Below are 14,998 nucleotides of genomic sequence, written 5' to 3' on the forward strand. Positions count from 1 at the left end.
CTGAATGTTATAAATTCACCCCTTTGCTCCATTAGCTGGTAAACAATGACATCACAAAGAAAGCTATTATTTTTGGGCACCTTTAACACTTTGTGCAAGTTAAAAATATTGCCATAGTGTAGCATAATAGTAACAGCCACATTGTATCAAGTGGCACCTTTCTCTGATGCGCAAACCCTCACTCTCATGCCTGGCCTGGTAGGTGAACATGAGCTGGCTCAGGCGTGACAAGCTTACATTTTTGTATCAAGTTGAAGGTTAAGTGAGTACTGTTAGAAATGGGGTTTCTGGTTGGCTATGGTATGCACCTCAGCCAGGCACAACTTACCCACTCTAGTCAGGGCAAGGGAGTTACACGTCCAAGATAACCCCTGCTCACCCCCTTGGTAGCTTGGCACGAGCAGTCACGCTTAACCCAGAGGGAATGTGTAAAGCGTTTGCACAACACACGTGACGCAATATCCCCACCACAAAGGAAACACAACACCAGATTATATGAAAATATACTGTATTGTACCCAAGGCAATTATCGGACCAAACTTCACATATCAGTACTATCCTGCTACCTTAGCACTTGTCAGAACGTTACACATTAGTTACTCTGCAACCTAGCAGTAGTCACACATAACACACAGGTTACTCAGTATTCTGCAACATAAGCAGTAGTCAGGAAAACACGTTATTACATCACAGTACTTGTCATAAGAGTATCATAAAATGCCCATAGTAGCAACATTAGAAAACATTTGGCAAGTTAGAAAAACATATTAGCAAGCATGTCCATAAAAGGAACATTTGCATACACATATGTAAAAACATCAAACACAGGTAGGTAATATATGAATCAAACAAATGTCTGTAGAAAGAACTTTGGATTGCAACTATATTGGTCCTTTAAACAGTACCTGGTTGGATGAAGGCACCTCCAGTGCCTAGAAGGTGAACAATGGGGCCCCCGGCGCTCCTATGCGCAAAACGGGGGCCTCCCTTATACTCTGGTATCAGAGGAGGGCGACATGCACCTCCTCTCTTTTATAGACAGGCTCCTCCGGGGACCGTGATTACTGGGGGCCCCCCAGGGCCTCAACTGGCTCTCACGAGTGGGGCCAAAGCCAGCAAAAACAACTTAGGGCAGGAGGGGGGCACCACGCACCCCCTCCGGTTTAATGACAGACCCCTCCCGGGACCCACGATCTCTGGGGGCCCCCTCAGGCCTCCACTGGCCCTTCCACCAAGGGGGGGGGGGCACAATAATGCCCGTTTTACCTAACAGCAGAAAAGGAGCATCCTGCTCCTAACGCAGAGGCCAGGGGGACGGGGGCACTCCCCGCGCCTTCCCCTGGTCCTGCCGTGAAGCCACAAGAAGATCAGACCCCTCCTGGGGCCCGAGCCGACACACGCCTGCACCCGATGCAGTGCGCGAGTGTTCTTCCAGCTTCCCGGTCCGCTGCGGTGATCTTATTTAAAGGGGCACAATGCAGCAAGGAGCCTACGAGCTCCCAAGGCTCCATAAGCGCGCTGCAATCAGCGCTATGGCAGCCGCAACCACGGAGAAGTACCCCTCGTGAAGAAATGGATGCAGGGGTCAGGGGGCACAGCACCCTGCCCCTGGGGAGCAGAATCTTAAGACAAGGTACTCAGGTGGAGGGCCCAGCTACAGGCCAGCACAAGGGAAAGGCAGCAAGTGGCAAGTCCTTCACAGTGACCAGGCAGGTCACAGGTCAGCACAGCAGCAGCAGTCCATGGCGGTTCCTGGTGAGTCCTTTCAGCCTTTGGTGTCCAGTTCCAAGATGATTCCAAGAGTCTCCAAATTGTGGGGAAAATTCCCCTGTACTTATAGTCAGTTCTTACAGTGTTTTACAATGGTAGGGAGAGGAGGTTCCAGCCAGTTACAAATGGTTCTGGGAGTGCCCCCTCTCTCCTTTCAGCACAGGCTCCAAACATCAGTGGGGGGTTAACAACCCTATTGTGTGAGGCCAGGGCACAGTCTTTACAAATGCAGGTGTGCCCCGCCTCTCCCTTCTCTCAGCCCAGGAAGACTATTCAGTATGCAGATGCACCTCTGTGACACCTCCACCCTCCCTGTGTACAGGCTGTTTGAAAAGTATGCACAAAGCCCCAACTGTCACTCTGCCCAGACGTGGATTGGAGTCAAGCTGCAAAACACCAGAGTCATAAGCACAGATAAATGCGCACTTTCTAGAAGTGGCATTTCTGTGATAGTAATAAAAAATACACCCACACCAGTAAGCAGCATTTATTATCACCATCACAACCATACCAAACACGCCTACGCTACCCCTCATAAATCAGACAATACCCCTTATACATAAGGCAGGGCATTTCTAATGCAATCATATGAGAAGGCAGCACTCACAGCAGTGAGACACCAAGTTAGGCTGTTTGTCACTACTAGGACAGGCCATGCAATATGGCACATGTCCTGCCTTTCTACATACATGGCACCCTGCCCATAGGGCTAGCTACGGCGTACCTTAGGGGTGACTTACATGTAGTAAAAGGGGAGTTCTGGGCCTGGCAAGTAAATTTAGATGCCAGGTCCCTGTGGCAGAAAACTGCGCACACAGGCCCTGCGCTAGCAGGCCTGAGACAGGTTTGAAAGTCTACTTCAGTGGGTGGCGCAAGCAGCGCTGCAGGCCCACTAGTAGTATTTAATTTACAGGCCCTGGGTATAGAGATACCACTGTACAAGGGACTTATAGGTAAATTAAATGTGCCAATTAGGTATAAGCCAATCATACCAACTTTAGATGGGAGAGCACCTGCACTTTAGCACTGGTCAGCAGTGATAAAGTGCTCAGAGTCCTAGAGCCAACAGCGAGAGGTCAGAAAAACCAGGAGGAAGGAGGCAAAAAGACTGGGGATGACCCTGCGTAAGGCAAAAAGTCCAACACAACCCCCTACCAGCCAAAAGCCAGGGGAGAACAATCAATACCTTGATGTACTTCCCTGATTGGGGCGATAGAACAAGGACCCAGGCCCACAACAGCAGGGGCATGTTCCAGTTCTACGCCTTCCTGACTCCACTTGGATCTCTCTGTCAATGCTTCCCAGGCTGCCTAGACCAATCCACGGGGGTTCTCTAGCTGCCAATGGCCAGAACCAGGCCCAGGCCATCTAGGGTCCTCTGGTCTCTGAAACCATAATGAGTGGGGGGCGGTAGCCCCAGGTGCAAAGCAACCTGTCTCCACTCCATTTCCAATCAGTTCAGGGGCTCTACCGTGCCACTGATCCGCCAACCTAGGGCCCGCACCCATAGGTTCTACTGGGGCTAGAGGCGAGGCTCTCCTCCCTCTACCCCTCCGTCTAGGATCCCGTCCTCCTCTCCTAGGAGGGGTATCACCAGAATCCACACTTGCCAGGGTGCTGGGTACAGCAGCCCTGCACAACTTTCTCGCCAGCCCAGGATCACTACCTGGTGACTGACCACCCAACCTAGGGATGACACCCTTGGCTTGCACCGGGGTCCGGGGCGGGCTTCCCCCTCCCTGAACCCCACTTCCAGAGTCCTGCGTCTCCCCACCTCAGGAGAAGACACCAGAAGTTTCACACGGGGGTGAGTACACTAACCGCTCCCCCCAACCTGGTCAGAGTTTACCCCCTGAACCTGTCTATCTAGTCCAGGGACGACACCCTTAGGCTGGACCATTGCCCAGCAGACCAGGACCTCCTTGGGAGCACACCTACCCCCTACCAGATCAGAGCTTACCCCCTGAATCTGGCAATCCAACCCAGAGTCACTACCCTACGGTTGAACCACTGCCTGGCGCACCAGGACTTCCTGGGGGGCACACCTACCCCCCACAGGGGAAACACCTTCCCCAAGGGCCACACAAGAGTCTGGCTGGCGCAGGTCTCCTGACCTCTGCCCATCTGACAGAGTCTGGATTCCCCCCAGCCCAGAAATGGTCTCACCAAGGTCATTCCTGGGGGGCTCTGCTCTCAGAGCTGACCCCTGACCCTCCAGGTTCTCCACTGGGGACCGCAGCCCCCTCTCAACCCTATGCCTGGATTTCCGCCTCCTCTGCTGTAGAGCGAGACTACCAGACACCAGGACCGGCGGAACGCTATCTCCAGCCACCCGCCCAAGTCCTAATGACAAAATGCAATCCTTCTGAACAGCTGGCCCTACGGCACAGGCTAGGCTCACCTCCTGGCGTTCACTCATGGAACCCTCCAGGACCTGGGACTGGAGCTCAGGTACCCTGGGCCTCAGCCCAACCCCATTCCCTCTCCTCTGAGACTGGACATGGGGTGCCTTACCCGCCCCAATACACTGGGACCTACCTGGGACACAAGCCTTTCCCACCACACCTGGTTGGGAAACACCTAGACCACTCTCATTAGGAACACCCCCTAATGCCTCACCAGACCCTCTGGTACGCAACCAGAAGTCTGCCTCCTTTGCAAGCTCCATGGGGTAGGGGAGCTCACACACTGACAAGTGTTGGCATAACTCTGAAAAACAACAACGAAGCAGGTGCTCTCTGACAATCAGATTAAACAGCCCTTCAAAATTGTTTACTGTGCTACCCTTCACCCATCCATCTAGTGCAATGCAGCAATCCTCCACAAACTCCTCCCAAGACTGGTGGGACAGTTTCTTACCACCCCTAAACCTTTTTCTGTATTCCTCAGGGGAAAAACCATACTTCACAATCAGTGCATTCTTTACAGCGGAGTACCCCTCCCTGTCAATCTCTTCTAGAGTCAGTAGGGCATCCCTCCCCTCCTCAGGAATAAAGCTCCCTAGGCCAGTTCCCCAATCCTTCTCAGGGATCCTGCGCTCTACCAGAGCCCTCTCATATTCCTTTAACCACTGACGTATGTCACCCCCCTCTTAGAACCTAGGTACCAGATCTATGGGTATGTGTGGAACATCTTTGCTACAGCACTGTACATTGCTGCCACCACTGGACTCCACCTGCAGCGCTGGTGAGTCCAGAACCTTCAGACTGCGCTCTAGAGCGAGTCTTTCTCTGGCAAAGGCCCTCTCTGGCTCTGCCATTCTCTCCTGTACTAAGGCCTTCTCTACCTCAGCCCTTCTCTCCTCAACAGCTAGGCGCGCTAACTGCAACTTCAGGTCCCTCTCTTCCCACCTATCTCTTAACTCACAAGGTGTCAAGGAATGAGAGGTAGCCCTGCTTCTTACACTGGACCCAGCATGGGACTCCCTATCACTGGGGCCTTCCCTGTCAACTGGCGTCCCCAACCGGTCATTCTCACCCTCCTGATCAGTCTCTCTACCACTCTCTAGGGATGATGTCTGGGAGCCCTCCCATTGGGAACCATCCCTACACTCAGGATCCTCTGGGTACCCCCTAAGCACACTCCCTTCCTGGGTATATGTCACAAACCTTTCAAAGAAATTCAGAGATCTCCTGAGGTCCCCTTCTACAGGCAGCCCTCTCTCTCTACAGAACCCCTCTAATTCCTCCTGCGTGTAAAACGGCAGGTCCTCTAAATCAAAGGTAAGCCCCATCTTGAAAAGGTAAAATTAACTCAAATGTGACAACCACAATACCCAAGCGTGAGAACTGAAAACAGGAAAAATGACCAAAGAGAGAAAGTTAAGAGAAGCCAAACATGTGATTGTCTAAACGCAATCCTTGTAGTGAAATAATGAGTCACAATGGTATTGTGCAAGCGCAAGTCCTATCCTCACCGCTGCCACCAATGTTAGAAATGGGGTTTCTGGTTGGCTAGGGTATGCACCTCAGCCAGGCAGAAATTACCCACTCTAGTCAGGGCAAGGGAGTTACACGTCCAAGATAACCCCTGCTCACCCCCTTGGTAGCTTGGCACAAGCAGTCAGGCTTAACCCAGAGGCAATGTGTAAAGCGTTTGCACAACACACACAACACACGTGACGCAATATCCCCACCACAAAGGAAACACAACACCAGATTATATGAAAATATACTGTATTGTACCCAAGGCAATTATCAGACCAAACTTCACATATCAGTACTATCATGCTACCTTAGCAGTTGTCAGAACGTTACACATTAGTTACTCTGCAACCTAGCAGTAGTCACACATAACACACAGGTTACTCAGTATTCTGCAACATAAGCAGTAGTCAGGAAAACACGTTATTACATCACAGCACTTGTCATAAGAATATCATAAAATGCCCATAGTAGGAACATTAGAAAACATATGGCAAGTTAGAAAAACATATTAGCAAGCATGTCCATAAAAGGAACATTTGCATACACATATGTAAAAACATCAAATACAGGTAGGTAATATATGAATCAAACAAATGTCTGTAGAAAGAACTTTGGATTGCAACTATATTGGTCCTTTAAACAGTACCTGGTTGGATGAAGACACCTCCAATGCCTAGAAGGTGAACAATGGGGCCCCCGGCGCTCCTATGCACAAAACGGGGGCCTCCCTTATACTCTGGGGTCAGAGGAGGGCGACATGCACCTCCTCTCTTTTATAGCCAGGCTCCTCCGGGGACCGTGATTACTGGGGGCCCCCCAGGGCCTCAACCGGCCCTCACGAGGGGGGCCAAAGCCAGCAAAAACAACTTAGGGCAGGAGGGGGGCACCACGCACCCCCTCCGGTTTAATGACAGGCCCCTCCTGGGACCCACAATCTCTGGGGGGCCCCTCGGGCCTCCACTGGCAACTCCACCAAGGGGGGGACCCACAATAATGCCCGTTTTACCTAACAGCAGAAAAGGAACAGCCTGCTCCTAACGCAGAGGCCAGGGGGAAGGGGGCACTCCCTGCGCCTTCCCCTGGTCCTGCCGTGAAGCCACAAGAAGATCAGACCCCTCCTGGGGCCCGAGCAGACACTCGCCTGCACCCGATGCGGTGCGCAAGTGTTCTTCCAGCTTCCCGGTCCGCTGCGGTGATCTTATTTAAAGGGGCACAATGCAGCAAGGAGCCTACTAGCTCCCAAGGGTCCATAAGCGCGCTGCAATCAGCGCTATGGCAGCCGCAACCACAGAGAAGCACCCCTCGTGAAGAAATGGATGCAGGGGTCAGGGGCCACAGCACCCTGCCCCTGGGGAGCAGAATCTTAAGACAAGGTCCTCAGGTGGAGGGCCCAGCTACAGGCCAGCACAAGGGAAAGGCAGCAAGTGGCAAGTCCTTCACAGTGACCAGGCAGGTCACAGGTCAGCACAGCAGCAGCAGTCCGTGTCGGTTCCTGGTGAACCCTTTCAGCCTTTGGTGTCCAGTTCCAAGATGATTCCAAGAGTCTCCAAATTGTGGGGAAAATTCCCCTGTGTTTAGAGTCAGTTCTTACAGTGTTTTACAATGGTAGGGAGAGAAGGTTCCAGCCAGTTACAACTGGTTCTGGGAGTGCCCTCTCTCTCCTTTCAGCACAGGCTCCAAACATCATTGGGGGGTTAACGACCCTATTGTGTGAGGCCAGGGCACAGTCTTTACAAATGCAGGTGTGCCATGCCTCTCCCTTCTCTCAGCCCAGGAAGACTATTCAGTATGCAGATGCACCTCTGTGACACCTCCACCCTCCCTGTGTACAGGCTGTCTGAAAAGTATGCACAAAGCCCCAACTGTCACTCTGCCCAGACGTGGATTGGAGTCAAGCTGCAAAACACCAGAGTCATAAGCACAGAAAAATGCGCACTTTCTAGAAGTGGCATTTCTGTGATAGTAATAAAACATACACCCACACCAGTAAGCAGCATTTATTATCACCATCACAACCATACCAAACACGCCTACGCTACCCCTCATAAATCAGACAATACCCCTTACACATAAGGCAGGGCATTTCTAATGCAATCCTATGAGAAGGCAGCACTCACAGCAGTGAGACACCAAGTTAGGCTGTTTGTCACTACTAGGACAGGCCATGCAATATGGCACATGTCCTGCCTTTCTACATACATGGCACCCTGCCCATAGGGCTAGCTACGGTGTACCTTAGGGGTGACTTACATGTAGTAAAAGGGGAGTTCTGGGCCTGGCAAGTAAATTTAGATGCCAGGTCCCTGTGGCAGAAAACTGCACACACAATCCCCTGCGCTAGCAGGCCTGAGACAGGTTTGAAAGTCTACTTCAGTGGGTGGCGCAAGCAGCGCTGCAGGCCCACTAGTAGTATTTAATTTACAGGCCCTGGGTATAGAGATACCACTGTACAAGGGACTTATAGGTAAATTAAATATGCCAATTAGGTATAAGCCAATCATACCAACTTTAGATGGGAGAGCACCTGCACTTTAGCACTGGTCAGCAGTGATAAAGTGCTCAGAGTCCTAGAGCCAACAGCGAGAGGTCAGAAAAACCAGGAGGAAGGAGGCAAAAAGACTGGGGATGACCCTGCGTAAGGCAAAAAGTCAAACAAGTACTTTTCCCCGATTTCATTTTCTACATATACATAGCTCTTTTGTTTTGGTTTTCTCACATGAATTCCTTCGGAGCCCTGTGGATTAAAAACATGTACGTTTGCATTCTACATCTGTTCGCTTCAGCTTTTATGCTCACAGGGTGCACCAGGAACCCTCGGTTCTGTGGTCTACAGATTATTGTTTTTGTTAATAAACATTTTTAGACTTCTAATTTGGTATATGTGCAGATTTCATGAGTCATTTATATAATCTATTGAATTATATGATGTTTTATACCTGCAGTCCTGTTGGAGCTATGTCAAACCACCATATAGAGGCCAGGTCAAAAATGTCAACTACCTATGGTCTATAAATCAATGACCATTTGCAACTGAATTTTCTCTGAGCCTGTCTCTAATGAAAAAAAATAAGCTACTATTTACACAGCCCTATGCGAGGCGGAGCCCTCCTGTGTACTCTCCAGATTTGCAAAGCAGCTTATATATGCAGAACCCATCACAGAAGAAATTGTAAATTATTTTCAAGAAAAAAATGCTCAGAGAGATCAGCACCTCATTAGAGTCCTGCTGGTCATGTTTTAAAATCCCCAAAGGGGAGGAGCAGCATGTTATCCTTCTGAGGTTGATACAATTAGGACCTATGAGAAATGACCCCATTTTTGTGGTGGTCCCCAAATGTCTGCATGCCTGGATTTGCTGGATTTAGAATTTTGTGCACTTAAGCACTGCAATAGTAGTAAAGTGCCTGTGCTTCCCCTCTAAAATTTATGCTGTGCATTGCAACTTCCCACTAGGCCTACATAACTTCCCTATAAGTCCCTTGTGAATGGTGCTCTAAGTGCACCTATGCATGGACAGTTAAATGTCACATGTGGGCTGCAGTGTTTATTTACACCAACCACATGTAAGACAAAAATATGTTTCTGCAAGAAGCACCTCTGGCTAGGCTGCATTTTAAATGCACTGCAGTGACACATGGCAGGGAAAAATACCTTTGCCATGTGGGAAAAGCCTATTTTTATGCATTCATAAGGCAAGGGAGTGCATCTTTTATCATTCTTAGGACTCACTTAGACCACTGATCCCCAGTCACAGTAGGATGGAAAATGGTTCTGTTACCGTTCATACTTCCTGAGCTGGAATACACATCCTTGGCTAGGAGAGGTAACATCTCTGGCTCAGAGGACAGTAGTTTGTCTCTGGGCCCAGGAAAGGCCAGTGAGTATAAACAGCTGACCACTTAGCAGAGATTAGCTATCTGACAAAGGACAGAACAGTTGGCAGGACACATGACAGGCTTAGCTTTAGCATGACCTCCTTTGACTTTCAGATGCCAAGGAGAACTTATTTTATTTATCTCCAGGTCCCTGCTAGACAGCTAGGTTCCAGCCACAATAGAAGGGAAAAACTGTTTTACCCTGTCAGGTACGAGAGAGGCCAGGAAGCTGAAGACAGGCCTGCTTGGTGGCAGCTGGGTTCCCCATTATCTTGAAATAGGGGGCTCCTTGGCAATTGTACAGTAGGGTAAAGAGGAAGTGCTGCAAAAGTTGGTGGCAGACTGTGAGAAAATTGTTAAGAATGGGTGGTTGAATTCCTCTAATCATTGACTAGTGCACAGGATAAATCTGGCACTTCAACCACCACCTCCTCAGACCTTTCCTGCATATGGGAAGACTTTATCTGAAGAAGAAGGCCCAGCAGGAAAAAAAATCCTGACACCTGGCTGCTGCTGTAAGAAGTGGACTCTTGAATCTTGCTGGTACTCAGGGAATGGATCTCCTCTCCGTAGGTCAAGTGGCTGGCCTCCTGATTACAAATTCTGGACACATAAATTAGGAGGACTCCTGTCTCCAAGAGGTCCCAGCTGACTAAAGAGGACTGCACTGTGCAGAAAACATGGCTAGAGAGAGGTCTGGTGCCCAGAAGTCTGATTGAGGAGTTAGGAGCTGCAGGATTGACCAGAAATAGGTTTCCCAGCACCTGGAGACAAAGGCCCTCATTATGACTTTGGCAGTCTTTTTCAAAGCCCACCAAAGCTGCTGCAGCAGGCAGACCACCAGTACTGGAGGTCTGCTGACCGCTAGATTTGGAGTCATTGGAGGACTTCTGCCCATTTATGGGCGGAAGTCCAACTCCGAAGAGGTGGTTGGATCGCCAGCACCGACACGGCAGTAAGGCTCCACCTGCCGTATTATGAACCATAATACGGCTTGGCGGAGTCTTGCTAGTGTGGTGGTGCTAGAGGTGCAAAACCGCCAGGACCCATCCTCTCCCAGACGATCAGCCCACCGGAAAAGGTAAAGTGATTGTCCGAAAGGTGGGGGGGTATATGTGTGCGAACCGGGGTGTATGAGTGTGTGTATGTGTGTGAATGGGGGTGTATGAGTGCGTGTGTGTGTGTACGAATGGGGGTGTATGAGTGCATGTATGTGTGTGAATGGGGGTGTATGAGTGTGTGTGAGTGAGTGGGGGTGTCTGTGTGCAGGTGTGCAGATGAGGGGGATGTGTATGTGTGAGTGCGGGTGTGTGAATGGATGCGTACGGTTGGGGGTGTGTTTGTGTGTGCGTGTCTGCGTGTGTGAGTGTGTGAGTGCGAGTATGCAGAGAGGGGTGTAGTATGAGTATGCAGGGGTTATGAATGCATGCCTGTATGCAATTGAATGTGAATGTTTGTGTGTGAGTGAATGGTGGTGTTCTTGTGCGCGTTTGCATGGGTGTGCATGAGTGCCTGTCGGTGCGTGAATGCATGTTTCAGTGTGCATGTTTGAGTGTGTCTCTGAGTGAATGGGGGATGTATGTAGCGAGTGCGTGGTTGATTGGGGTGCTTGTTTATAAGAGTGTAGATGTGTGTGGGTGCATGTGTGCATGTGTGTGGACGTGTGCGTGTGCCGATGACAGGAATAGGAATTTCTGTCGCCGGGTGCGTTTCCTCCAGGGTTTTCATGGCAGGGTGACTGCCACGGAAAGCCTTGCAGTGTGCAGCCTAGTAATCCAGCTGGCAGGCTGATGCCTGCCACCGGGTTGGAGGTGCTCACCTCCGGCCGCGTCGGTGTGACCGCACTGGTGGGCCAGGTGGCATTATGAAGGTTTGGCTTCTGCCAAACCCCTCAGTCTTTACTGCTGGGTCCGTGGCACAAGGCTGGCGGTCATCAGTACTGAGGGCCTCAGTATGATGGTAAAACGTTTGACAGGGACAACCTTCCTGGTGTATCCAGCCTTTCTCCATCATGGTTGGCTAGAAATTGTCTCTTTTCATCATGAAATATGTTTTTTACATAGTGGTTGACTACTTTCTATGTGATGTTTGGCTTTGAAACTTAAAAAATGCATACTTCTGGTTCTCCTTAACCTATTTTTATGATATTGTCTTTTTGCTCTTAAAAAAATCTCTCTATTTGTCTATATTGATTTGCAAATTTGATTGTGTTGTGTTCTGTACTTCGAGATTGTTGGTAATTCTTGAACATAGCACACCCTTCTCTGGGAGTCATTTGTCGCTTGTGCCATTGCTACTAGGTTTTCTGCAGAGATTCTCTCAGAACAGTGTTTCGACCTAACCAGAGTGGGCATATTGATTTGATAAGGGTTCTTGCTCTCCCAAGTTAATAACCCCATTTCTGACAGCACCATTTAATACTGTGATAAAACCTCATATTATCCAAACATCTACTTGAAAGACCTCTTTGCTACAGACAGCCGCTGTCTCAAAAACTTCCTGCTGTTGCACACACCTAAATATCCAACACATCCAGGAAGCTCAACACAACCAAGACACTATTCCTGTTATTTGCCAAGAACATCAAAAAATAATCACTACAAACCTAGCTTCAAACCCCCAACTATCACTAATGCCAAGCCACTTGGATTCACCATGGACTCCAACCTCACCCTCAAGGAACATATTGCCAGAAAACAAAGATGGTTCAGTACCGACTCTCTCTTCTAAAGAAAGTGAAGCAGTTTTTTTCAGAAAGTGACTTATGAACTGCTGTTCAAGCCCTCATACTCTTGCAACAGGATAGTGGTAATGCCCTGCTCTGTGGCATCCCGGACTACACACTGGCACCATGTAAGGACACCTACATGCCAGAGCATTTCTGATACCGGGCCTGAAGAAATGTGATCACATCATCCCCATCCCAATAAAACCCGCTTGAATTCCCTTACCAGCCGAGATCATATTCGAAACCATTTATAAAGCACCCGTACAGATTGTGAAGATGAGCTTGCCATCACTGGTGGTTCTCAATCAACCCACAGACAGGACACCATCAGATTTCAGACCAAGAAGTATAAAAAGGGAAAAACAAGGCAGAAGGCATTTTCTGTCTATGCGCCCAGGACCTGGACCGATATCCCTGTATCCATCCGGACTGCCCCGGAGCTTCTCCAATCTAGGAAAGAGTTTAAGATGCATTTCTTGAAAGAGCACTATATGACAATGTATTAACCATCCATAACCCGGCTACCTCTCCCTATTGACTTTATGCTTGTATTTCACCCTCTACAGCATCCCGCTGCCTTCTGATTAGATTTGCCCTTTACAAATACTACATACATATCCCTGGTGAAAATGTGGTTTATGGTACGTGCTATATGAAGCATTATTCTTTTTCATTAAAAAACGGGTGTTTTTTTATCGCTAGTGAAAACCATTTGTTAACCTTCTGTCAAGGCATTCAAAAAGATCAACACATCACAGTTGAACGTGGTAGTGGCCGTCCCCTTCTACGTACACTAATTCGAACCCCAAGAAAGCACACCCAATATATTCAGTTATTTGCACATTAGTGGATAATTGTGTTCAAGACAGTGAAACAGTTATAATATCAGAGTACTTACATCATTGTGATGTGCTGCCTTTAGCTTAACTTGAAATAATGTAAACTGCAATACTAATTGGCGCAAGTCGTAGCGCAATTGTCAGTTAGGTATGAAACAGCGCCACCTAGTGTAGAGATATCAATTTAGTAGAACACGGAAAATTAAACTTGCATTTATTTGACACGCTATTGGAGTCCTTATGCCCATCTCCATATAAACTTGCGAGGCTCCTTCTCGGTGCTCTAAATGCATATACTTTTAGTTAATAGCACGGACTGGTCAGGACTAAGCGAGAGAGGTGATCAGAACGATGACTATCAATCAATGTACACAGTACTAAATTGAAAGATATCTCTTGGATAAAGATAATTCTCAGTGGATACAACAACGATAATCAATTGGCATTACACTCCTCTCGTGCAATAGGTTATTGGCAAACGAATCAACATCACTCTATAGCTAAACAGCCACCACAGCCACCAAATGTCACATATGGTACTTAAAGATCAATGTGCGCATCATAATGGGACAGAACGAATGGGGATCAGCTAAGGCAGAGCAATCTGACTCAACTAATCGGACACACGTGGGGACAGTTCACACCAGAACACAGGTTCGCAAACGATAAACATTCGTAAAACGTTGAAACCGGCAGCAGCAGTCCTCGTAGTCTTTAGAGGTGTAAAAAAGTACAATCTGGTCGAGTACAAATGCTGCCTCTGCTGCTGTGGAATTTCCTGAACAGTAAACTGTTGAGCACTAAACTAATAACTACTGCCATGTACTAAGATAAATGTAGCAGTAGAGACTGCCCTATTTAGTTACATGAACTTCTACTTATATGAATATGGAACTGTATAGTATGATTTTTGCCATGATCGTTCCAAAATCTGTCTCTTGTAGAACCAGATATAATAGTGTAAGCTGGCAGCAATGGCACAGTCTGTCAGGATATAGCATACATCACAGCATCACGCTAAGCTGTGGGTTATGACATACTTACAAAAAGCTGTTTCTGAGAAAAGTATTCATCAAGGGTTTAAGCACTGGATGTCATGGAAATCATACCCTGTCTGGCGGTGTGTTCTGCAAGCAGTCGGTATGTTGGAAAAACACTGCTTATAACACACAATCGCCGTTTTGAAAATAGAAAGAGATTGAGGCGAGTAGGAAAATGGAGTAAGAAGCATGTCAGCAGCCATCTTCGGTTGGGGTATCTTGCATGAGAAACACTATTCTTCACATTTTGCACAGCCTTGCTTTCGTGTGGTGGTTGCCCTTCCAGGTCATGTTGAGCAGCAGTACTATAAAAGGCCATCAGACAAATCACTCTACTTGACAACCTTTTGAGTAGGTGGCTTTATCTGACTTTCTGTATAGTATACTCCTGGCCTCTCTTTGTTGTGTAACATTCTTGTTTTTTCCACGTCCTCATGTCCCTTCTTTAGTGAGCTTGCTGTTGATGCTTGCTCTCTCCTTTCGCCCCATCCCTATTTATGTTTTCTACAGAGTCCTGGTTCAGCTTTGACGTTTTCTGAGCTCCTCCTTAAACCAAAGTGACCTACTCGCTCCGGCACCTAGAGCTATATTTGAGACTTCCTCCTGACACAGCCTATCTATCCCCTTCTTTCCTTGTTTCGTTGCCATATTTACCCAAGCGCCTCGTGTAGCAGCACAGCGTCTAATTTTCTGATGGCCATGCTGGTCTTGGGTAGATTCAGGGTCAATCAGCACTTCTGGTTTGTGCCCTTTTCTTGTTGACCTCCTGATACTATCCCCCAGGTGCACGTGATTTGATGATAGGAAATATAGAAAAAAG

At 48.4% G+C, this 14,998-nt stretch overlaps 1 protein-coding gene across 4 annotated transcripts in view; it reads right to left on the reverse strand.

Moving 5' to 3' along the window:
• Window positions 1–14,998, reverse strand: part of CRACR2A (calcium release activated channel regulator 2A) — a 953,477-nt gene that overhangs the window by 180,839 nt on the left and 757,640 nt on the right. The gene's annotated exons all lie outside the window — the stretch shown is intronic.

The sequence above is a fragment of the Pleurodeles waltl genome, chromosome 4_1 (assembly GCF_031143425.1).
Source record: "Pleurodeles waltl isolate 20211129_DDA chromosome 4_1, aPleWal1.hap1.20221129, whole genome shotgun sequence".
Classification (NCBI taxonomy): domain Eukaryota; kingdom Metazoa; phylum Chordata; class Amphibia; order Caudata; family Salamandridae; genus Pleurodeles; species Pleurodeles waltl.